Source organism: Mustela lutreola, chromosome 9 (genome assembly GCF_030435805.1).
Source record: "Mustela lutreola isolate mMusLut2 chromosome 9, mMusLut2.pri, whole genome shotgun sequence".
Taxonomy (NCBI): Eukaryota; Metazoa; Chordata; class Mammalia; order Carnivora; family Mustelidae; genus Mustela; species Mustela lutreola.
In genome coordinates this window covers 123,977,315-124,003,096 of record NC_081298.1, presented here as the reverse complement: position 1 = coordinate 124,003,096, position 25,782 = coordinate 123,977,315, and the positions used below count along the sequence as shown (strand labels likewise).

Genomic DNA, 25,782 nt, shown 5'->3' with positions numbered 1-25,782 from the left:
CAGGACCCCAGGATCCTGAGCTGGGCCTACAGCAGATGCTTAATGACTGAGCCACCTAGGCACCCCAGGAAGTCTGCTTCTTTCTCTGCCTCTCTCTTTCTCTCTCTCTCTCCCTCTTGCAAAAATATATAAATAAAATCTTTAAAAAGAATACTACTTGCTTTGTTGGCAAGAATACAGAATTAATAGAATTATTAATAAAAATGTTTGATGTTCATAAAAATATTCAGTAGCATTATAAAATGTTTGAAAACAATGTACTTCTTCCTTTTTTATGAAAATGAACCATGAGAGACTGTGGTCCCCAGGAAACAAGCTGAGGGTTTCAGAGGGGAGGCGTAACAGGGTGATGGGTATTAAGGAGGACATATGCTGTGATAAGCACTGGGTGTGACACTTAACTAATGAATCATTGAACACTACATCAAGAACCAATGATGTACGACTATACAGTGGCTAACTGAACATAATAATAATAATAATAATGAAAGAAAACCTAGATTTTTAAGTTCCAGTAGACTTTTCTAAGGTAGAAATAAGGGTAAACATTATCTAGAGGCGGGATCTCTAGTTCTCTTGAGTTGAATGCAACTTGGTTTTGAAGGATGCGTCAGTGTATGATCCAAGTGAAAATGAGAAAGTTATGAGAAATTTTGATGCAAAATTGGTTTATGTGCTGATGAATTAAAAACTCTGTTTGTATTTCTGCCATTATCTGTTTTTACTTATCAGCTGTGGAACCATTTTAGGAGGTAGGAAGAATGTCGATATCATTCTTTGTAAAATGTACTTCCTAAGGGGAGACAGTGGGAGGCCCTGGTTCAAAGATGGTGATTTATGAGTTCATCTATTTTTCCAAAGGTGTTGCTATTATAACCAATGGTAGATTAAGGAGAGGAGTATTAACATACACACGTGTGTATACAGACATATAATTTTGAAGGCATGTGTTATAAACAAGGCTTTAAAAGCACAGTTGTAGAAAAACAACATCTTGAAAGTACAAACAAGGGACATTTAAAACGTTCACTCTCATAAGACAGATGAAAAAAAAGGCAAACCAAGTTATTTTTTGAAATCCAATAGCAAATATAACATTTAGCAGATGTTACCAGTTTTGATTTATTCGATTGAATTTGTAAAAATGCTTTTGGGAAAATGAGGTACAGAGTCGCATGGGAAGCATTTCAGCTCAAGAATTTGCTTACCCAGAGGAGTTGATGGATTGTTCTTTGTCTCTGGTTGGTTGTCTCTCTTAGTCATCCTCCCTTTATCACCTCCTATCCTCTCCTGCAATCTCCTCAAAGAGTTGGGTTTAAAAAGTTATGATACTGTATTTTTATTACTAGTCACATAAAATATAGGCAAGTGCCAAGGAAACAATTCTATAGTCACACACAGTTTAGAGATGAGTATGGTCACCATGTTAATGTATCCACTCCCTGTGTTCTGTGTCTGGGTTGTGTGCACACATGTCCTCTACAGTGGTCACTATTTGTTTTTACTTTATATGTAAAGTCACAAGCATGTCTCCCATGACATTACAGATTGATCGGAAGCAGCTTTTAAGATTGGCTTCTATACTTTGAACCTGTCTCTGATGGTTAATACTTCCCCAGGCAAATAAAAGATATATCTCAAACCAGTCCTTTTTCTTCAGTTTTAAATTTGTTTCTCATTTAAAAAAAGAAAAAGCCATGAGTGCCATTTGAGGCTGTTACCTACATGAAATGGTGATAATTTGTGAATTCTTAATAACTGATAGTTGCTTATGCTTAATAACTTACTAAAAACAGTCTTAATTCATCATTGTAAGTCTGATGTCTGTGAACAGAGATTCTACCCACATCCGTTTTTAAGAAAATAAGGGTGGCATGAAATTTTAGTAAAACATCAGAATTGTTTTTGGCTAGTGTACTTACAACGTTGAGTAGGAGATGAAGAACTCTACCTTTCAAGAAGACCTTGGTTTATTTGGTGAAACAGAACTTAAATGTAAAAAAGAGAAATACTGTAGCTAATGGCAGTGGGGTGTCATGGCACCTTTTAGTACCCTGGAGCCACTGCTCTTTTGCGTAGGAATGGTGCATTCCCATGTTTGTCTTCTCCTAGAGCACCTTGAAACAGAGATCATATCTTACTCATCTTTAATTTCCCCAGCACTTATTTGTGGTAATTTGTTCTTCTTCATTTTCTTTTTTTTTTTTTTTTTAAAAGATTTTATTTATTTATTTGACAGACAGAGATCACAGGTAGGCAGAGAGGCAGGCAGAGAGAGAGGAAGGGAAGCAGGCTTCCCGCTGAGCAGAGAGCCTGATGCAGGGCTCGATCCCAGGACCCTGGGGTCATGACCTGAGCTGAAGGCAGAGGCCTAACCACTGAGCCACCCAGGCGCCCTGTCTTTTTTTTTTTTTTTTTTTTTTTTAAATGGAGGAATATGCTAAGTACCACAATAATGTCAGAAGTTCTAATGAGGGAGTCATTTATTGAGTCTGTGGTCATCTGAGGCTTCATGGAGGAGAAAGGGTTTTAGCTGGGTCTTCTAGCAGGGGCAGGATTTAGAAGATGGAAGAGGGGATGGCACTGTAGGTAGGGGACAGAGATGACAGAGAAGCATCACAAGCGGAGGATAGGCACATGGGAGGCACTGAGCGAACCGGTTTTGTTGGAGGAGAGTTTGCACAGGCAAATATTAGAAAATGCAATTATAGAAGGAGATTGAGGTGAAATTGTTATGGGGTTTGCAATACAAAGCTAAAGATTATTCATTACCTATTTGGGCTCTGATTTTAAAAAAACTGCTGCAGACTTAGATTTGGTTTTGTTTTGTTTCCTTCGTCTTCTTTTTAATATGGTTTAAGAAGACATGGAAGCTTTTGTAAGGTGTTCGTGATCTGAAGATAATATTCCCCCCCCCTCCTGTGGTATTGAGGATTACAGGAATTTTTGGTATGTTTACTTTTTAGCCAGAAGTACACTTTTGGAAATAGTTAAGAACTTCATGTGCATTAGTTTTTCAGAGGAGTCAAATTTTTACTATATATATTTAAAGAACAATGTTCAGTTAATTGTTGACTCTATTCCTTCAGAATCTGAAGTGTACATTCTCCACTTGTTTCAAAGCTGGTCTTACAACTAGTTTAGTGCTTTGTGTGCTTTTGGTATACAGGGCCTGACGAGTGAATAAGCTGTAATAAACTTTCAGTTTTAGAATTTTGGGGTTTGGATTTACAGAATTATTGCAAAGATAGTACAGAGTGTTCCTGTATACCCTGCATTCGGTTTCCCCTGTTGTTAACATCTTACTTTACTGTGATTCGTATGTGAACATTAGTGAACCAGTATTGAAAATTATTAACACAAGCCCATCCTTCATTCTGATTCCCTTAGGTGTTTTTTTTTTTTTTTTTCCTAATGTTCTTTTTCTGTCCAGGTTCCTATTCAAGATACCATGTTAGATTTAACCCTCATGTCTGCTTAGGCTCCTCATAGGTTATGGCAGTTTCTCAGACTTATCTTGATTTTGATGACTTTGGCAGTTTGGGAGTGTGCTGGTCAGCTCTGTTGATTACTGGGTGGATTATGCTGGCCAGGGTACTTAGTAACTATGCATATATTTAATTGATAAAACGGTTAATATTAGTACCAGTTTCACAAGGCTCTTTTAGGAGTAAAGAAAGTAACATTTGAATGGAAAAACAGAAATAAAACTGGAGGTGTGGAAACCCAAATGACCATGGGCAACATATAATCATAACTCCAGAGGGCTTAGCGAATACTGACCTTTTTCAAAGAAGTCCTCTAATTTTCTGTTATAATTTGAAGCAGTTTATTCTGATTTTTGCATTTACATTTAAACTCCTATAAATGTGAGGTTTTGTATTTATTGAAAGTCTTTAGGCTTGGGATCATTCTGCTGTATTTGGGTTATCTATGGCAATGGGAACATTAAAAAAGAAAAAGAGCCTTATAAATTTGAATGTGGTTCTAATGTATGCTTTCTCCAACATTTTCAAAAAGCTAAAAAAAAAAAAAACCCTCTTAGCCATTTAAAAACATTTTTCAGAGAAATTATCTGCATCCGGCTGAGAATTTTAAGCCAAACTGCAGCCCCCACACAAGCTTTGGAGAGCCAAGATATTTAAACCTGCAAAGTGCCAGCTCAACCCTTACGCTGGTCTGATGTAATCATTTAACCACAGAATGGTTTGTACCCTTGAACTGACAATGATTCAGTAGACCTTGTATACATTTTAAAAATGTTTTTAAATTGTTGGGATTGTAAAAATACCATAGAAGCACAATATTATTATAAGTAAAACATTCAACACGTTTAATGCAGTTTCTTGACTGTATTTCAGGAACCTTTATGAAGAAGCCATATTGAAAAGTAAAAAATCTGGATTATTATTGATTTTTTAAAAGAAAGGTAGAAAATTCCTTATCAGAGATGATCACTCATTTTAAACCAAAGGGGTCCTCTAGGGGATTTGAAAAAATTAATTGGTAAGAATAGTGATTAGTGTAACAATTGTGTATTATTTTTGCATTTAAAGGTACATTTTAAAAGGATTTATTTATTTTACTGATTTGGAGTTTTTGGAAATTGACATGAACTTTAGCCTCGTTGGCCCCTGGAGGAATTATTTTTAAAATGCAGAGTCTGTCCCAAGGAAGTTTGAGTTTAATTTAAAAACTAATTTATTGGGGTGCCTGTGTGGCTCAGGGGGTTAAGGCCTCTGCCTTCGGCTCAGGTCATGATCCCCAGGGTCCTGGGATCGAGCCCCGCATTGGACTCTCTGCTCGACAGGGAGCCTGCTTCCTCCTCCCTCTTTGCCTGCCTCTCTGCCTACTTGTGATCTCTGTCTGTCAAATAAATAAATAAAATCTTTAAAAAAACAACCCCCCCAACCCTAATTTATTATGTTAAAAGTGTAAGCTAATCATTTGTTTTACTCTCAACCCCTTCCTAAGTACTACTCCTGAGCCCAAATTCACTAACTCCACTCACATTAAATTACAAGTATGTTAAAGTCAGGAAAATATGAAATAACTATTTCAACATTTGAGTTTCTGTGTTTATGTTGATACATGAATAAACTGGATAGAAATAATTTTGAGATATTAGTTATAGATTTATGTTGTAATGTAGGTTTTCTAACTCAAAGTGAATAAATCATGGCACCCTTTTATAAATTTTTTAGAGAGTTTATTTTTTATTTTTCAGAGAGAGAGAGAGCACAAAGAAGGGGGAGCAGCAGGAAGAGGGAGAAGCAGGCTCCCCACTGAGCAAGGAGCCCAATGTGGGACTTAATCCCAGGATCCTGGGATCATGACCTGAGCCAAGGGCAGATGCTTAACTGACTGAGCACCCCCGGCATCTCTACTCTTAATATTTTTTGAATGAGAAAATCTGTAATGGTAATTTTCAAACTTTTAAGACTAAAAATAAACAATTGAAATACTATGCATTAACCTAATGACTTTAACTTCCTGAAGAGAGCCTAGAAACCATTTCTTACTTTTTGTACTTTTTTAGACCTTTTTATTTATAGTCATTAAGTTGTAATCTGAACTTTTGTGCTAGTTTACAGCATGTCCTGTGAGAATTTTTGTTTTCTAAGAAAATAATGAGGATATTTATGAAATTTAAGGTAAAGGATTGATGAAAATTTTGGAAGTTGAGAAACACTTTTAGCTAGATTAAAAAGTTAAGATTAGTTGAAGCTTTTTTCCCCCAACTTTCAGCATCATTTTTATGACTATAAATTTATAACTGTCCATTTTTAGAAATCAAAGCACAATTCTTAGATACAATTTTTAGTAATCACAGCAAAACAATGTTCTGTATAACTATTGAATTGCCTCTTTTTAAAATACTTTGTGTTATGAAGAATTTCAAATATCCACAAAAGCAGATAGTTTTATATAATGAGTCCTCATGGGTCTATCACTTAGCTTTAAGAATGATCAACTCCCAGGCAGTCTTGTTTCATTTGTATCCACCTTCACTTACCTTTTACCATATTATTATTATTATTATTATTTTTAAAGATTTTATTTATTTGAGAGAGAGCGTGCCTGTGCATAAGTGGGGGTGGGGAGCAGAGGGAGAGGGAGAAGCAGACTCCCTGCTGAGCATGGAGCTTGAGGGACTGGTGGCTTGATCCCAGGACCCTGCTATCATGACTTGAATCAAAGTCGGATGCTTAACTGAGCCACCCAGGTGCTCCTACCATATATTTTGAAGCAAATCCCATACATTATGTCATTTCATCTGTAAATACTTTGATATTTACTCAAAAAGATAAGGGATCTTGTATTTATTATTATTATCATTATTTTAACACATAGTGTTTTATTAGTTTCAGGTGCACAGTGTAGTGATTCAACCTTCTGTGTGACACCCCTGTGCTCCTCACATGTGTCCTCCTTAATCCCCATCACCTATTTAACCCACCCACTCTGGTCCCCATCAGTTTTTGGTTAGACTCTGTAATTAAGAGTCTGTTTCTTGATTTGTCTCTTTTCTGCCTTTGCTTTTTAGTTGTTTCGTAAGTTACACATACGAGTGAAATCATATGGTACTGGTCTTTCTCTAACTTATTTTGCATAGCATACCATAGTCTAGCTCCATCCATGTCATTGCAAATGGCAAGATTTCATTCTTTTTTATGGTTGAATAATATTTCGTTATACACACACACACACACACATTTATATACACATATATCTATGTTATAATACACACACACACACATCTTTATTCATTCATCAGTTGGTGGACACTTGGGCCGCTTCCATAATTTGGCTCTTGTAAATAATGCTGCTGTAGACAGTGGTGCAGCTATCTCTCTGAATTAGTGTTTCTGTATCCTTTGGGTAAATACCCAGCAGTGTGATTATTGAATCATAGGGTAGTTCTGTTTTTAACTTTTTTTTTTTTTTTAAGATTTTATTTATTTATTTGATACAGAGAGAGAGAGAGAGATCACCAAGTAGGCAGAGGGGCAGGCAGAGAGAGAGAGGTCATGGGACACAGGCATGGGATTGAGGCAGCACTCAATCCCAGGACCCTGGGATCATGACCTGAGCCGAAGGCAGAAGCTTAACCCATTGAGCCACCCAGGCGCCCCTGTTTTTAACTTTTTGAGGAACCTCCGTACTGTTTTCCGCAGTGGCTGCATCAGCTTGCATTCCCACCAATGGTGCACGAGTGTTCCTTTTTCTTCACATCTCTGCCAACACCTGTTGTTTCTTGTGTTGTTGGTTTTTAGCCATTCTGACAGATGTGAGGTGATAAGGAATCTTTTAAAAGACATCACCAAAATACTATTATCTTGCCTAAAAACATTACTGGTAATTCTCTAGAATTATCCAGTAACCCGTCATTGTTTGAATTTCAAATTTTCTGAACCAAAACCTGTATATTATGATTTATTTTTATGTCTTTTAAGTTTCTTTTAGGTGGTAAGTTTTCTCCATCTTCCTTTTTTCTCCATCAGTGGTTCATGGTGGAAGAAGCAGGGCTATTTGTTTTATGAAATTACCACAGACTTGATTTTGTTGATTATATGCCTATGGCATAGTTTAACTTGCTCCTTTGTTCCTCTGAATTTCCTGTAAATGGTTGGTAGATACATGTCCGATTTCATGTACCTTTAACCACCTGGTCATAGTCACAAACAAAAATTACCCCCAGCCCTAAAACAGAGGAGGTTCTTAATTTTATAACAGCCATCTAGGGACTGTGTGCTTTATTTCTTACTTGAGCTATAGAAGCATCTTTAGTTTTTATTTAGATAATTGTGTATAGTGTATGACTAAAGAGTAAGATCTACAGTGACATGGGTTATATACCAAATGAGACAAAGGTATTTATAGTAATTTTAAAGGAACTATCAAAAACAACAGAAAGATTTTAAAGAGCCATTATCCTAGAGTTATTTGAGGAAGATACCCTACTTAACTTAAAAAACCCCCAATGATACCACTCTTAAAACAAGGCAGCAGTGTAATATATTCTCACTAGAATGACCTTGATTGAACAGGAAAAGTGAATTGTATTTAAGGTGCCTTGGATTTAAAGAGTAACAACCACAGCTTGAGAGTCAACAGTTTGGCACTTCAAGGACTGAAGAATTATGTGTCATAGTTGTAAAATATGCTGTCATGGTTGGTCTGCAGTCCCTGTTAATAATTCCTGTAGTATGTGCACATTAAATGTAGGAGCCATATTTTCAAAATTATGGAAATTCTGCTTTATCAAGAATAACTGGGAAGTAAGGGATACTGATTGATCAGATATTACGACCCCAAAAATTTACTGCATAAGCCATATATGAATCACCAGTTCTTTTAAAATAATTGAATTTTGAGGGGCTCCTTGGTGGCTCAGTTAAGCGTCTGCCTTTGGCTCAGGCCATGATCTCAGGGTCCTGGGATCGAGCCCCACATAGGGCTCCCTGCTCAGTGGAGAGCCTGCTTCTCCCTCTCCCTCTGCTTCAGCTTCCCCTGCTTGTGCTGTCTTTCTGTCAAATAAATAAATAAAATCTTATAAAAAAGTTTGAATTTTGATAGAATACCCTTTACACTAAAAGTGGAACATGATTTGATCTTTCTTTGATGAGTCAGAAGATTTTAATGAACTGTTTATCCCATCAGAATTATTATCATTCACCTTAATTTTCATTATGTTGGAGCTGCATAGTAAAGCTGGTTAATGCAGATTTCCAAAGTTATGTTAATTACCAGGGAATTATTACTGGATTAAGGAAGTTTGAACGGGCTTTGTGACTGTACTGTTCACAAAGTGTCAAATAAAGTGGTGTATAGGACCCAGTATGCATGGATATACATGTGTGACTGCGTACACGGGTGTGTTCACCTCTGTGCACGTCTCCGTATTACTGTTAACTTTATGATGTATATTGTTAAACACACACACACACGTATATACTAACTTGTGGCATGTGCAGCCATTACCAGTACTAAGGAAGCTGCAAATTGAAGGAATTTGATCACAATTTACCAAGAGGAAATTGGCTCCAAGGCATTATGATTTTGGCTAGAGAAGATAGTGATCCTGGCACCGTATACGCTCTATTTCCTTGTGAGAGCTCCAAGATTAAATGAATTAGCTACATAGAGGCAGATGCTTGGTAGTTTTCTGGAAGCACAATTATAAGGTTTATGAAAAACAGGAAGATCAACATCTCATGCAGGTTTTTTTTTGAATTGGGAACTGATTTAATGTGCTGTTTTGTATCCCTCAGACCTTGTCTATTGAGCGATGATAATTTGTTTTTACAGGGTTTTTTTTTTTACATTCTTATTTTAAGTGTGCTAACCTTTGGAAAGAAATGATATCTTGAAGTGCTTATAAGATAATATTTTTCAGACTGTTCAAACTTTTCATGATTGCTGACTGTAATTAGTCATGTTGCAATATTGTATTTTCAGAACTGCCCTTCAGTCTCCCTTGTCTGCTTTTGTTCAAAATGCAGATCAGCTTAGCTCCAAGGGGCCAGTATCTTTCTTGACCCTGGAAAAATTTTGAATCCTTTAGTACATTTAACTTAGTTTATAATGAGTTAGTTGGATAGTTTGATCATGCACTTGACAAGTATCCACGTTGAATAGCTCAGGTCCAGCCCAGCCCTTGCACAAAGATGAATGGCACTGTCCCTGATCTCAGACTGTTTATGGTTTAATAGAGGGAAGCTAAAATGAAATAACTGTGTCACCCAGATAGTGATTTATTTTACAAACATTAGTGGGCACACTGAATAGGCAAACTTTCTTTTTATCTTTCAGTTTCAGTGCCTGAGAAACTTTAGCCATTTATGCTGTTGCATTTTGCTTACATCAATGAACACCTTATGTATCTACCACAAGTGAAGGAACTGTGGAGGGGACTAAAAATATCTTTAGGAAATGCCCTAAAATCTTAATTCAGGTGTTGCAAACTCAGGTGCCTGAAGGAGCCAGCCAAGTAATAAACATGAGTGAAAAGCATAGGTGTAAAGACAGTTGTAATTGGTGGGTATTGTGACCTACTGAAGTGTGTATGCTTTGTCTAAAGATTTTAAAATAAAAAATTTGTGTGGCTCAAAGAAAGCATGTCTGCACTCTGAGACTGCCAATTTGCAGCCCTTCTATAATTCCTTAATATTAATGGAAGCATCACAAGAAACATTGGGGGGAAACGATGGTGCATTAAAAGTTAAATACATCCAATTTAAGAATGATCACACCATGTAGTAATCTATTTGGTGCTTTGCTTCTGGGGCATAGGTGACATTCAATTAAGGGATGGTGGGATTCTAGGAGGAGCCTGGATGATATTATTGATCTAGGCAGGTGAGGGGATCAAGTTTAGGAGAATCATTAGTGTTGGAGAAACAGATTAGTAAGAATGATGTTGACTCCCCATTGGTGAAACATACCCCCCTCCCCCGGGATATGGAGAGCCCTGAATTCCCAGTGTCAGTTATTAGAGGTAGGTCAGAGGTCTGGAGACACATTCTGTTAATACCTGGGAAATATGTGAGGCAACTTTAATGGGAAGCTTTAGAAGATGGAGCCTTTTGCCATCATTTAGACAGTGGATCTTATGTGAAGGCCTAATGAATTTATGTGAAATTACTTGGGTCTTTGATCTTAGTGAGAAAATTCATCAGGAAGATGATCATATTTTCTGGGCTTCTGCCTTGCATTACAATGCCTGAATGCAACTCAAAAAATCACGGAACAGATTCTCTAGGGCCAAGGAATATGTATCCCTCCAGGTCTGCCGAACCAGTGTCTCAGAGGGTGGGACTCGAGAATCTGCCTTTTTAAGATGCTTCCACGGTTCCTCTGATGATAGCCCGGATGGGAACGGAAGCTGTAGGTAGAGAAGTTTTCAGATACTTGCTGGAAGATAGCAGGTTTTCTCGGTCAGTGAAGACTGTGTATTGACAGCCCTCTATTAAGGGAATTTAAAAAAACCCTGGTGTTTAGTGATAAAAAGAACTCTATTCTGTTGGATGATAGTGAGTTGTCAGTAATAGAAATTGGTAGCTCGTTATATTAGAGCTTTGTTAAGGTTCTTGAGGCGTTTCCTTGGAGGAGTACACATGGTTATTAACCTGAACTGAGATCTGGGGGTGGTGGTTTAGACGGTACATTTGAAACAAATGCTTTTTTTTAGTTGGCTGTGAGGGGCCCTGCAGCTTTTTAAAAAGATTATTTATTTGACAGAGAGATCACAAGTAGGCAGAGAGGCAGGCAGAGAGAGAGGGAGAAGCAGGCTCCCTGATGATCAGAGAGCCTGATGCGGGGCTCGATCCCAGGACCCTGGGATCATGATGGGAGCTGAAAGCAGAAGCTTAAACCACTGAGCCACCTAACACCCACCTCCCCCACTGCAGCTTTGAAAGAACTGATGAGGAATGGCTTTGGGGGCTGGAGAGGGATGATGAATTTAAGGAAGTGAAAATTGATAAAACTGAGTGATCTTTGTGTATTGCTAAGTTTACAAATGGTTCAAAGGCAGTCACCGTGGCTGCTTTGTGGGGGCCCTGTTTTAGTTTCTGGAGAGAGAACGTGTGCAAAAGACATAAAGGCTTACTAGCCAAAGGTACACATTTCAGGCTTGGCATGGAGCCAGCACTCGTGAGCCACCACAGTACGGTTTGTGTGTGCTGGTTATGTTTCGGTCAACTGGAGGAAAGATCAAAACATCTCCTGTTTACAGGACCGTAAAGCCAGAGAAGAGCTCCTTTCGAAAAGCTCAGTGTTGCTCCTCGGCTTGCCGGATACAGCCCCAAACCCATGTCAGGAACGACAGTGTCTTTATCCGATCTGGAATGGTTCACTTTTGTCCTCTACACCCTTCAGTAGAACTACTGGCTTTTACAGAACTTTTGCTTTATTACCCTCCCCGCCCCCATCCAAAACCGTACTGGTGTTTGAAGAGCTCTATCTTAGATGCATTTTATCTTAAGTTCATTGGATGAGTTGTAATATACAAAAGATACAAGGGTAGAGTCTTCTGTCTTTCCCTTGTTTCTTCCTTTTTATTTATTTTTCCCTTAAGAGAAATGACCGTAGTCATTACTGGGTTAGTGGAAATAGATTAATCCTTTATGTAGATTTTTCTGCAAGATAATGTAAGGAACTACTTAACTATTTTCCTTGCAGAAAGCATCAGAACCCAAACTGAATCTATACTATGGATTATATAGGTCTCTTGAATTGGTCTCTTGAATTGTTGTCCAATAAGGGTTCATGCACCTCTCCCTCTGTCCTTTCTCCTGGAGGAGGTCACATGGAGATAGGGTGTTACCGTGTATCAGCACTCTTACTCTGCTTCCTTCCTTCTTCCTCTTCTCTCCCTCTTCCTCCTCTTCTTCCCGTTCCACAGAAAAGCTGATTGAAACTGGCTTAAAAGGGAATTCATCCGCTTACAGAAAAGATCAGAGGTGGGCTTCAGATGAGGCTTGGTCCAGTGGCTAAAATAATGTAATTTAAGAACCTAGTTTCTTTGTTTCTTTTTTTCTCTTTTTTTCTGCTCTGCCTTTCACTGTGTTGATTTTGTTCTTAGTCTTTATATCCACTCAGTAGCTCAGTCCCTTCTCTTGTCTTCACAGAGTTGTTCCTCTAGTTCAGACTTTATATTCTCCTACCACAGAAAGAAAGAATGTTTTTATTTCACAGAAATCTCAATTGATGTCTTCATTTATCTCACTGGCTATATGCTAGGTACACAGGAAATGTTGATAGGGTTAGGCAATCAGGACCCGTGGGGCTTGGAGTGGAAGTTCTTACTCAAAACTCACACCTGAGAATGGGGAGGAGTGGTTTCCCAAAGGAAATCTTTGTTACCAGAAGGAGGGAAATGGATGTTGGACATCAAACAATAGATGTCTACTAAATCGGGATTTAGAACAATGACTTATATGGACCTGGGGCTAGGAGGTAGAGTTTTTAGGGGGAGGGATAAAGACACTGAAAGCTTCTACTACCCCATATATTGTATTTTGTGGATATCTTTTCATTTAGTTGGTGTTACTTTGCATTGCTCTTTTTTTCTCTCTTCCAGCTGCTTGTGACTGGACTAATGGAAACAGCTTGGGAGTAGCCTCCTTCTTAGCTGACATCTCCCCTCATCATTTACACACAAACTGTTACTAAGGCACTGGTGACTTTAAGACCACTAGCCCGGAAGGCCCAAGGATGGGGTTTTGACTAAGAGGAGGGGGATCTGGGAAGTCCACAAGTCTGGAATTCAGTCCAAAAGAGCTCAGCTAAGGTCAGGAGAAACAGTTGTATAATAAAAATCATTGTCGCCCAGAGGCCAAGTCTAGCTTGGGAAATCCTCAAGGGCAGGGGTCAGAAACCAGGTGCCAGAGCCTGCAGGTGTTTCTCTAGTTAAAAATAACTTGGATGAAGCTCTTTGTTCTGTCTTGTTCCATACTGCCCATTCCTATGGGTCTCCTTGTGATTACATAGTTGGAAAGAAATGAGAATTTACCCTGAGGTCTGGTTCTGGCTGAGGCAGGCAAAGAATTACTGTGTTGATTCAGGAGAATGGGTAGGACTCCTATGATATTGTGACTCACCTATGGCTAAAAACCACTCAGTGCCACGAAGGGTCACTAAGCTTAATGATCTTTTACTGTGATGTAAATCATTTGCTCCCAGCTCAAAATCTATGGGTAGAAGTTGGGATTTGTAACTCTCTAAGAGGTTTAAAAGACTCCCGAAGACATTTTCTACTGAGAAACGAAACCTTAACAAAGTGTTTGCTTTAAGTAAATGATTGCAGTTAATTTCTTGTAAAGAAACACAGAAGCACACATTAACTTAAAATAAGCTCATACTGTTGTTTCTTGTAGTACAGCCAGGAAAACCAGTAGCAAGCTGTCTCCTTCAAAATCACATCCCTGGATGATATTCGAGCAACCTGGACGATTTCAATACATCCCCAGGAAAAACAATTTGAATTAAGTTAGAAATCATATCTGCCAATTTTCTTTCCGCTATTGCCTTTTATTCTTCGAATCTGAGTAGCAAAGATTGAGAAGGTGTGTGGCATTAGTGACTCAGATAAATGGCAACATTCATTTCAGTGGTACAGCTAATTTGGGCCTGAAAGGATTTTTTTTTTTTTTTTTTCTGTAATTGATGGGGATCTTGGTGAGCTGGATGTGTGCTCAGCATAAAGGAATTTAAATTTATGTTCTTTAAAATACTTTGTTGGCCACACAAAAGGATTTTTTTAATGCTTTGGGCTTATTAATCAAATTTTAGTCTACACAGGCATTTTATGCAAAATTAACTTCATATTATTTATTATTCATACTTTTTTGATGAACAGGAGGTAATAAAACTTGAACATTTTGGCTCCAAATAGATTTGATTTTATATTCAAAAGATAGCACCTTAAAGCTGTGAGGATATAAGATAACATCTTATAGAGGAACTAGAATCGATTTAGTTATTATTCAAGTCTACATCCTCCAAACTACTTTTGTTCAGTGATGTTTGTGTTCCCAGTCTTAGTCCTTTTATCCATGTCATAGAAAAGCTCCCATTCCTATTCTTTCTTTCTTTCTTTTTTTTTTTTTTTAAGATTTTATTTATTTATTTGACAGAGATCACAAGTAGACAGAGAGACAGGCAGAGAGAGAGGAGGAAGCAGGCTCCTCGCCGAGAAGAGAGCCCACTGTGGGGCTCAATCCCAGGACCCTGGGATCATGACCTGAGTGAAGGCAGAGGCTTTAACCCACTGAGCCACCCAGGCGCCCCTCCCATTCCTGTTCTTGAAGTGGTTCTATCATTGAGAGAAGAAAGGCTAGTAAAGGTTCTGTGGGGGGTACTCTTTCCCTTCTTTTCAACCCTATTGCATCTGAGGGGGTTTCCAATATAGAAAGGAATCTGCTCTGCCTTCTCCATTTTCATAAACAAGAAAGGCTGAACAATGGGATGTGGCTTGAGATTCCTTCCCTCCCTACTCTCTCCAGCCTTTGTGTCTTATCATCTATCTATCTCCAGTTCCAAAGAAACAGATATGCACTACGTGACCTTCAGGACCTTATGTGAAGTGGCAGTTCAACATGACATGGGGCTGCATGCTGTTCACTTTTTAAGGAGAACTGAAAGGTGATGTTACGGTAACTTCTGATGGGCAAGAAGGGATACTGCAATTCTTTTTTTAAATATTTAATTAATTTATTTGACAGAGAGACAGCAAGAGAGGGAACACAAGCATGGGGAGTGGGAGAGGGAAAAGCAGACTTACTGCTGTGCAGGGAGCCTGATGTGGGGCTTGATCCCAGGACCCTGGGATCATGACCTGAGCTGAAGGCAGATGCTTAACGACTGAGCCACCCAGATGCCTGGGGATACTGCAATTTTTTAAAAATTTTCTAAATGGAACCAAGGGTATAGTTGTAGATATTTTTGTATATTCTAGATGAAAAGCATGTTTACCTGTGGAAGAAACTAAATAAGTAAAGTAAACCAGTTCCAGTGATTCTGACACCCTAACACAAAATTGGGATGATAGAAAAATTCTCATGTAATGCACCAGTGGTGGGTCATCCCTCTGTAGATATTCTAAAATTCCCCAGATCTCCTCTGTTTTGTTTGTTTATTTGTTTGTTTTTTTTAACCTCCTCTGTTAATTGGAAGTTTTCCTTACCTAGCAACTGTAGGTAAGGCTGCCTATTGAATGGCATTTCAAAAAGTCTAGATTTAAGTTTCCTTGTTTTGTGTTTTTTTCTATTACAAGCCTGTTGATTCTATCACTGGGAAAATCACGTGGGAAAGTGATCTTTCAGGCACTAAGGTTAATTGTGAATTTTGCTTAGGACATTACTTTTGTCCTTCTCAAGGATAGGTAATTATCATGTTCTATGCTGACATACAATCAGGATCATTTTACCATTAGTAACTGGGAGATTTTACTGACTGTAAGCCCCAGAATGGACTACTGTATTTTATCCTTCAAGACAATACAAAGTCCTTTTAGAAAGATCCTAGGTCATAAAAAGTTAATAAATTACAACAGCAAAAATCAGGGAAGTTGGTTTTTCGTTAGGAGGCAGGTCAGAACCTTGGAGAGCTCTAAGAGTAAACTGGGGGAGAAATCACAGCCAGAAGCTTCCTTGGTTGGCCCAAATAGATTAGATTTTTTGAGAAGATGCCAATTCCATTTTGCTTATGGTCAAGGTATGTATGATTTGAGGTGACAAATCCCTTTCACTCTAAGCATGAGTTGTGTATTTGTGGACTAATTGGTAACTTGGGGCTAATGTCTTAAACTAGAGAAAATGCATTTCTTCAGCACATCTTCTTGTCCTCCAGGTTGTTTTATGAGTTTGGATTCCTCTTATCAGGACTTCTGGTAGCAAAATGAAGATGGTCACAAACAGAGCGGAAGAACATAAGATTTCACAGAAGTGTTCACTGTGTACTAGATGAGATCCATTTTTTCCAGTAGAATTTTTTTTTTTTTTCTGATGACATCTTAGGTAAAACTTCAGTAAAACCAAAACCAAAACCAAAGCCAAACCAAACCAAATAAATAGAATGGCAGAGGTGTTCTGGTGAAAGCAGGATTTAAGAGGTCTGGAGTGCCTCTGCTCAGATTACACCTGCCTCCCCCAGTAGCCACCGAACACAGGCAGCAAATCACCATGTTTCACCAGAGTACATTCAATTTACTTGTCAGACAAAATTCCCGAGTTGGTGTGAAGACTTTCTCTAACTACTTCTAGGAATACCTTTATTAGCCCCTATTGATTCCAGAAATATCCTTACACTGGTTGTCTCCCTACCTGTTCATTTCTGTGTCAGAGATTTGCATCTTTCCAGTTAGCTTTTGTGCTTCCCAGAAGTTTTCCCACTGAGTTTTCAAAGACCGTAATTAACGACAACTTCAAACATCATGGCAATAATCTCAGACCTTAGACTCACTAGGGCCCTGCCTAGAAGGATAAAGATAATTGTTAAGAGTACTTGAAAATAAAGCCACTGAGGATTGTAAAATGGCCCTATTTAATTTTTTGCCTTACCATATTTATTTCTGTGAGTGCACTACACATTTTAGTGGAACAGAACACAAGTGTGGTATATTCTCCCCTTCCACACACTCCATTTTGTTCTTAACACTTGAGGTTTCTCAAAAATAAAGTCCCACAGCATTAACTACAAGTTCATTGTAAAGGATGTGATTGGGAGTGCTGGCTTGTCTTTTCTGCTAGCGCCATGACTGTGAACTTGCGGAGGGTAGTTATATGGAAGTGGGAGTAGACTTGCTCTGAGGAGTCCCAGTTAGCTTCTCTTAATTCAGCTTCTGTTTCACCTGCCCTTACATTTCATGTTATGTTAACTCAACTGTAAGAAGTTGCTCTATTTTAAGAAAGTTTAAAGAAAGTTTAAAGTAATTGCATTTAAATTATTTTAGGCGATGCGTTAGACGAGTTCTAACAGACAGTGTGGATATTCAGTTTTGATAATGCCTGGTCTTCTTACAGATAGTTCAGTTAGCAGATTCATTCTTATCTTTTGTATTCCCTAGATGAAGTGATATTTAAAAAATTCATGCTGTCCAGCTACAGTTCTGTTAGAAGTGGAAAATGCCATCAGTCATTTCCTAAGACTTCCTTTCAGAGAAATGTAACACAAAAGAGTTTTGGTTGAGAGAAGCGTAATAGATTCCTACAACTGTTGCCATTGCACGGTGGCATATTGCAGTAGTTTTCTGGAAATGTGAGGTTTAGAATTCAAGAAACAGTTCAAAGTTGCTTAAAGCATATTTATTTAGGGTTAAGTGATGCAAGATTTGTTCCAGAGGGCTATGGAGCTGGGTAATTTTGAGTGATAAAAAGAGACCAATGAAGCCTGACTTTATAAAACATGTAAGTGGCAAGTGGAATTTCTTGAACTTTGAGATGGAAACACAGTTCGGAATGAAATACTGAAGTATGCTATTCTATTTTAAAAATTTACAGTTTTCCGTTATGAAAGTATGTGCATGTGTTACGTATGTGCACATATATACATACATACGTCTGGATAACAATGCAGTTAGAAATGCAGAAAATCTAGAACATTAGGAAGAAGGAAAAGAGAACACTGGTAAACAGCTCCCAAACTGTTAACATTAGTTGTGAACATTTCTTTTAGTAATTTTTTTTATGCATAGATTTTTTTTTGGTATAGGAGGTTAGGAAAGAATGGGAATAATCAAAGTTAAGATCATAATGTATATGCAGTTTTATATCTGTCTTCATTTAATATTTTGTCAGTATTTAATAGTATTTTCTATACTGTCTCCCAGTATTTGTAAACATACTGGCTGCATAGTATTCCTTGAGTGACCATAACAGTTTTTCAACAATTTCTTATTATTAGGCATTTAGGTTATTAGCAGTTTCGTGATATTTTAAATTACATTTTTCTGCCAGTTGTGCTTTTCCCCCCCTTATTTTTGCTTTTTTCTTAGATAGATTCTGAGAAATAGGACTTCTAAGGGGTTTTGATAGTGAACATTTTTATGCTTCTTGAAAAATATTAACTGCTTGTATCAGTTTTCACTCTCATGTGTAAAAGTGTCCATTAAACTGCATCCTTCCTTCCCAGCATTAGCTGTCTGCTTGAGAAGTGAGGAGCTGGCCAAATCATGAGTCCCATGAGAGCAAGAGACAATTTGTGGGGGTTGAGGCCCCATCTTGGAGTAAGTCAGGCTACTGAGTTCAAATTAATACCTGATTCAAGGAAGGCTAGTCGAACCATGGAAGCCAGGGTATGTAGCTTCAAAGAGTGGGGAGAAGGTGCAGAGTGAGCAAAGCTAGAGGTGATCTAGAATACCCAAGAAGGGTCAGATGTTGGCACCTTACACAGTCCCAGTGTGGATCTTTCTGGGGGATAAGAGTAATCCACTTGGGGAGTGGGGTGGGGGATCTAAAATAAGTTGTGAGGGTGACTTTTGTTCTTGATACTCTTTTATGCTATTGGGAAAATACTGTTTCTTTTACCATGTACATATTATTTCTTCAATGAAAAGTTAGTTTATGACAAAGAAGAAACCAGAGAAATTAACATTTCTTTGATTATTGGTAAGGTTGCATGCTTTTCACATAACTGTTACTCCATTTCAATTTCTATTTTATCCGAATGCCAGACAGCGCAAAATTTTGTGGTATGAAGTGTCAAATAATTCCTTTTATCAATGGAAAATTTTCATTACAAGATTTGTTTCTGTTAAAGAAAATTTTTTCCCCTTAGATTTCTTTTCTCTCCATTATTAGGCAGCGATGGGTCCCAGGGCTCATTTGCTAATTTGCTTATTTTCCTCCTTTGTCTCCCCGAAGGTAGGAACTCAGTACATTGTTTCCCAGCTTCTTTCCTGGATTGAGGTCTGTGTGTGTGTGTGTGTGTGTGTGTGTGTGTGTCTGTGTTTGCCTCAGTATGGCTCAGAAGCCAGGTTTTCAGTAAGTGAGATGTGAACTGGGGTGAGCTGGGCCTCTGAAAATAGCATCCATCACTATGTTTCTGATCTAAGGAACCTGACAAGGAACTCAGGATTGGTTGAGATGTGTTCGAGGTTTTGGCCTGATGGACTGGGGAGTAGCATGTGTGGTGCGTTGACGAGAGAGAAATGTGGGAAGGTTGAGGGTCCCAGATTCAGGAGCTTCCCTCAAATCGGGCAGCCTCGGGCAGGTGAGCCACCATGGGGAACCCCGAATTAATGCCAGGTGTGAGGTACGTCGTGGCGTGGTGAGGCAGGTGCCATTTGTTTGGTTAGAAACTGATATTTCAGTGAACTGAAGAGAGGGTTGGCAGAGTTATATTCTCTACTGTCACTTGCCGACGTGAATGTCAGAAGAACTCTTCAATGGTTCTAGTTACCCAGTCTTTAAAATGAGCTGACATGACACCTCCCTGACCTGTTTCATCAGTGTTCAGTGAGAATGAGGCAAGTTTCATGCTAGTAGTTAATTCTTTTGCTTCTGTTTATTTACTTTTATTGGGTTTTATCACTTTCTTCTAATGTGTGTTTCATTCCTTGTTTTTGAAATCTCTCTCTTTTTAAAGATTTTATATATTTACTTAGAGAGAGAGAGAGAGAGGCAGGGAGAGCACAAGCAGGGGGAGCGGCAGGCAGAGGGAGAAGCAGGACCCCTCGCTGAGCAGGGAGGACCCCCTGCTGAGCAGGGACCCCCCCCCTCCCCCGACCCAGCCCCAATGCGGGGCTCGATCCCAGGACCCTAGGATCGATCATGACTTGAGTTGAAGGCAGGCGCTTAACTGACTGAGCCACCCAGGCACCCCATGAAATCTCTTTTCTATTCCCTTTTCTTTGGTAATATGTGTCCTGTGCTTACTCTTTGGGGCCATCTTCATTTCAGATTTCTTTCATGCATGTCCAAAAAAATCAGTAGAATAGGACTTAATATATAGAGAATAATATATGTGTGTGTATATTGTGTGTCTATGTATGTATAGTAATATAGAGGGAAATGCTTATTTTTCTCTTTTTTCTAAAGAGGCCTCTTAATTTATACCTTGAGCTATTCCCCCCCCCCCCCCCACTTTGTTGTGGCTTGTACAGTTCCCTGAAGAAACTTTGGACACTTTCTCTGTCTCTACCCAGGAGAGTGGAAAGCTCCAACATCTGCCTCGTTAGACCATTTTAAACATATGTCCTCGTTTTAGGACATGATCACAATCTTGTAATATCTTGTCTGTTCTCCCCTTCTAAACAAAGTGTCTCAAACCACAAATTACGTAAGTGAAAGTGGTCATGTAGCAATAGTGGGGAGATTTTTATTTTGTTGAGACTGTCTGTACATCCCCTGATGGGGATGCTTTTCAGCTAAGTCATTTCCCACTGAAGCATACACTGAATGGTAGAGGTCAAATGTATTTCCATGTACTTGGAGATTGTATTTTAATGGGAAGGGACTTGTTAGCATATGTTTATGCATTTAACAATTAGGCTGAATTACTTGAAATGAATTCACATTGGTAAGAGATGTTTGCCAGCTTATATGCATGCATATATATATGTGTGTGTATATATATATATATGTATATATATATATTTACACACACATATATATATATGTGTGTGTGTGTATATATATATATATATTTATTGTGGGATATAGGCTAACTTGCCAAACAGGTAAAGAGAAAAGATAGAATTAAAAAAGTACAAGTTGAGGCAACTAAACTTTTTTTTTGTCCTAGAACAGGGACTTGACCACTGACCAAGAAATGGAAATTGTAAATTTTTCCTGTTAATGTTTAATGATGATCTCTGAAGGAAATTCATAGCAAGTTACATAATCATTTTGAGTTCTCTACTGTGTTATTGCATCTTCTTTTTTTTAAAAGACTTTATTTATTTGAGAGAAAGAGAGAAATCAGGAGAGAGCGAGCAGGGGGAGGCTCAGAGGAAGAGGGAGAAGCAGACTCTCCCTGAGCAGGGAGCCCGACGAGGACTCAGTCCCAGGACCCTGGGATCATGACCTGAGCTGAAGGCAGACATTCAACAGACTGAGCCACCGAGGCACCCTGTGCTGTTATATCCTATTGATACCTTTGTGGTCTCGAGTAGCTCAAAAGGAATTTTCAGAATCTTGAGGTCAAGAGATTGGCCAGTGAGGACTTTGACACTCTTCTTTTCAAACAAATTCATAGGTAGGACTGTCTTTGTTTCACTGTAAGATGCTCAAGAGCTGACTTTTTCCTCTGTTCATCAAATCTTTATTTGAACATCTCTTAAAACCTGTCTATCTTGTACCTAAGAGAGCATTTCATGATTTCCCATTGTCATTTGGTGCCTGGAAATCAACCCACTTGGTAGATCAGAGTAATTGCTGTCCTTTGAAAGGATGCACTTTTTTTTAACCTTTTTTTTTCTTTTGATAGAAGACTTTTCTGGTGAGATTAGTTATGATATTAATGAATGTGATTATGTAAATGACTTTGTGATTATATAAATGAAATGTGTCAATGTTTAGAAGAGCTGCATAACTCTGTGAATCAGTATTTTCTAAATGACCAAATGCATGATGGTACAAAATCATACAGTAAGTAGAAGATACATTTAAAGTGCAGGATAGGTGAATGGAATTTAATGTAAGAGCATGAAATGTTTATTAATACAGTTTTGGATTCCACATTGCAGCTAGCCTTTAAGAAACTTCCGCTTGTTAGGGCTCCTGGGTGGCTCAGTGGGTTGAGCCTCTGCCTTCGACTCGGGTCGTGGTCTCAGGGTCCTGGGATTGGGCCTTGCATCGGGCTCTCTGCTCGGTGGTGAGCCTGCTTCCTCCTCTCTCTTTATGCCTGCCTCTCTGCCTACTTGTGATCTCTGTTGAATAAATAAATAAAATCTTTAAAAAAAAAAAAAGAAACTTCCACTTGTTGAGTTTTGGTATAGTATCCAAGAAGAATATATCTAGAATTATTTGACAAGGCTATTAAAATACTTCTCTCTTTTTAAAGTACATATTTGAGTGAGGCTGGATTTTTTTTCATATCCTTCAGCCAAAACAACATATTGCAACATCGAATGTAAAAGCAGATATAAGCGCTCAGCTCTTTTATTAAACCAGACATTGAAGAGATTTGCAAGAATGTAAAACAATGCCATGCCCTATTTCTTTTGGAAATCCTAGTGAGTCCATTAAAAAAAAACGTTTTTATGTTAACATGTAGTAGGTTTATTATTTTAAAAAAATTAATAGGTATTCTTAAAATTTCTCAGTTTTCATTTTTAATATAGAAAATTTAATCCCTATAATTTGTCTACACAGAAACTCTTTGGTGTTCTCAATACTTCTTTTTTAAAGAGAGGTTTCCAAGACCAAAATGTGTAAGAGCCTTTGGTATAGTGCATAAGCAGGGACTTGGAGCCAAATTGCTTAAGTTTGAAACTCAACTTGATTGTTCAATAGCTCTGAATGAGATACTGAACCACTTTTGCCTTGTCTATAAGGTGGTGTAGTAATATACTTTATATGGTTGTGATACGGCCAACTTGAATGTATGAAAAGTTCTTAGAATTTATATAGCATTTGGCAAGCTATATAATTATTAGCTGTTGAACATTGGTAGTGTAACATGTATTCTCTTTTGTTGTTGCTAAATTTCTAGCTTTCTAGAGATTGGGTGTTTTGGGGTATGAACACAGTCAGCTGTTATCAACAGAGTCCTATATCCACAGATGTTCTATATCCACAACCTTTTCCATAATCCTTTTTCCTCCAAGTCAGTGGTTCTTTGCTGTGCATTCGAATCACCCCAGGGGCTTTAATTTAAGACAAACACCCCAACACCCAAGACCTCAAAGAGGGACCTCAGTTTAACCCATTTGAACGAAAATCAGAAGGTTGGGGGTTTAGGCCCAAGCCGTAGTATTTTGAAGCCTCTCTAGGTGATTCCATAGCAAAGACTGATAACCACTGCTCTGGAGTCTGTCTCTCTGCCTGGAGGGTCTGCCTTTCCCTCCATGTTCTCTAGTATTGGAGCTGATTTCTCTCTCCCGTCCTTTATACCGTTGTGTCTGGGGGTATTGTGGGTGTTCTCCTTGCTCTTCGGTGCTGCTACCGAGGAAATTGTCATTCCCTTTTCCTTAAAATTTTCTGCATATATGATTTAAATGCATATAAATGATTCTTCTGAGCCAGGCACACTTTTGGTGGCGTTCCACACCTCGTCAGTCCCAGTTACAGACCACCTCTGTTCCTTGGTTATAACCATCCTGTTCTCTGGCCACACCTCCTGTCTTTCCAGTTCGTTCTTTCTAGTACTTATCTGTAGTATGTTATCTCTTAAGAGTTATCAAATCAATTAGTCTTTTTATTAAGCCAATAGCACTGGCTGTAGGATTAACTGCTGTGTTGACCTGGTTGGAGGAGTAAACCTCACCGTGATGAGCATCAGCATGTCAGGCCTTTATTCCTTTTGTCATTCTTATTCTATTCACTGTCCTTGAATTTGCAGCAGCCCTAGTTCAAGGTTATATATTTTCCCTATCAATAAGCCTTTCCCCATGGAGTAATACCTAATGACCCACCAAACGCAGGACCACTCACCCTGCCACCCTTTCACGAATTCTCACCTCCCTTACAAACTTGCCTGGCTTTTTCCTGGCTTGACGTCCATGGTCCATGATTATAATCATTCTTTTGCAAACTCTCTAAGATCTTTGCCTCTCTTTCTTTCTGTTGTGCTCTTCTGGCAAAGTCCCAAGCTTTGTTAAATCCAAATTCCTCTCGCTTCACGTTTGCACCCAGGCAGGGTAATTTATGCTAATTGGCCTCACTTAAAAACCATCCCTCTAACCTCAGTGGGGCTTTTAGTGCTATCTGGAATTCCTCCTACATTTCTCCAGTCCATTTATTCTACTAAATGACTCTTCTAAATGATTGTTTCATACTTTCTTCTCCAACTTCCAGTATCCTTTCCTTCTTCCTGACTCCCATTTGATGACCTTCCTTTCTGTTTCAAGGAGAAAATAGAAGCTCTCTGGGGAGAACTGCCACACATCCTGTCACCACATGAAACAACCTGCCTTCCCTTAAACTCATTCGCTTGGTTTTTCCTCTCCTTCCTGGGGATGGGCTTTCTGTGCTCGTTTCTAAGGTCAGTCCTCTTGGAGATCCCATCCCGGTCTACCTATATGGTTTCTTTCCTCCTGCTGTTCTGCTTCCCATCTCCACCTTACCACCCCCGCCCCTGCCCTTCTCTACATGGACATCCCAGCAGATGACAAACATCTGAGCAAAACTTTCCGTTGACCCCACACTCCCCACTAGTTCCCAGTTTGAATTGTCTGCCCTAGCTATGTGCACTTTCTGCCCATCCTTTTTTAGACACCTGACAGTCATGTTTTATGTTACCAAAGACAACCCGTTGAAGATGCTGCTGATGGGTTTGTCCCTGGGCCCAGGGGTCAGCTCTCAGGCTTCCTTACCTCACCTTGTTAACGCCATTTCACACAGCTGATCGCCTCTTTCTCCTTGAACCACTCCCCTCCCTAGGCTTCTGGGATGCGTGGTGTATGGTCCTCAGCAGCATTTATTACCATCCACTGATCTGTTTCATTTTTGTTAGTTATCTTGGCCCACCAAAATGTAAGCTCCTGGAGAGCAAGGGCTTGGCTTGTTTTTTTTACTGCCTAGAACAGTGGCTGTTGCTTAATAATATGCATTTGATAGCTATTGTTGAATGAATGAATGTGAGCTTCACAATGACTGTTGACCAGATCTTCCCCCATTCCCAGCTCCTTTCTTGCTTGTAAGCTGTCATGGCCATTTCCTTCCTCTCTCTGAACCTCGCATTTCCTGATTTAGTTTCCCTCTTCTCTTCTCCATTAATATCATTTCCAGGCCAGACCATCACTGCTATGCTTATATTTCTGTGGGGCTCCAGTGTTTATAGAGTGTGTATTTATATCTGATACTTATGTCTGATGTAATACTTATATATTATATTACATGTTATATATATATTATATATAATACTGATACTTATATCTGATATTTATATCTGATGCAGGTTGTCGGGGACCTGGGTTGAATGATGTTAGCATAGAATGCTGGATGTATGTGCAGATTGAAAAAAATTAAAATTGTAACAGAATAAGAAGGAAATTAAGTCTTCTAGGGCTAAAATGATGGTCTTCCAGGATATCTAGGTTTCTTGTCTTATTACCACGCTGCTCTACATGTTACTGTGTCTGTCTCCTCATGATGGAATTCCACCGTGATTTTT

At 38.7% G+C, this 25,782-nt stretch overlaps 1 protein-coding gene across 3 annotated transcripts in view; it reads left to right on the top strand.

Moving 5' to 3' along the window:
• BABAM2 (BRISC and BRCA1 A complex member 2) overlaps positions 1-25,782 on the top strand; it is a 406,823-nt gene that overhangs the window by 99,457 nt on the left and 281,584 nt on the right. The window lies entirely within an intron of this gene.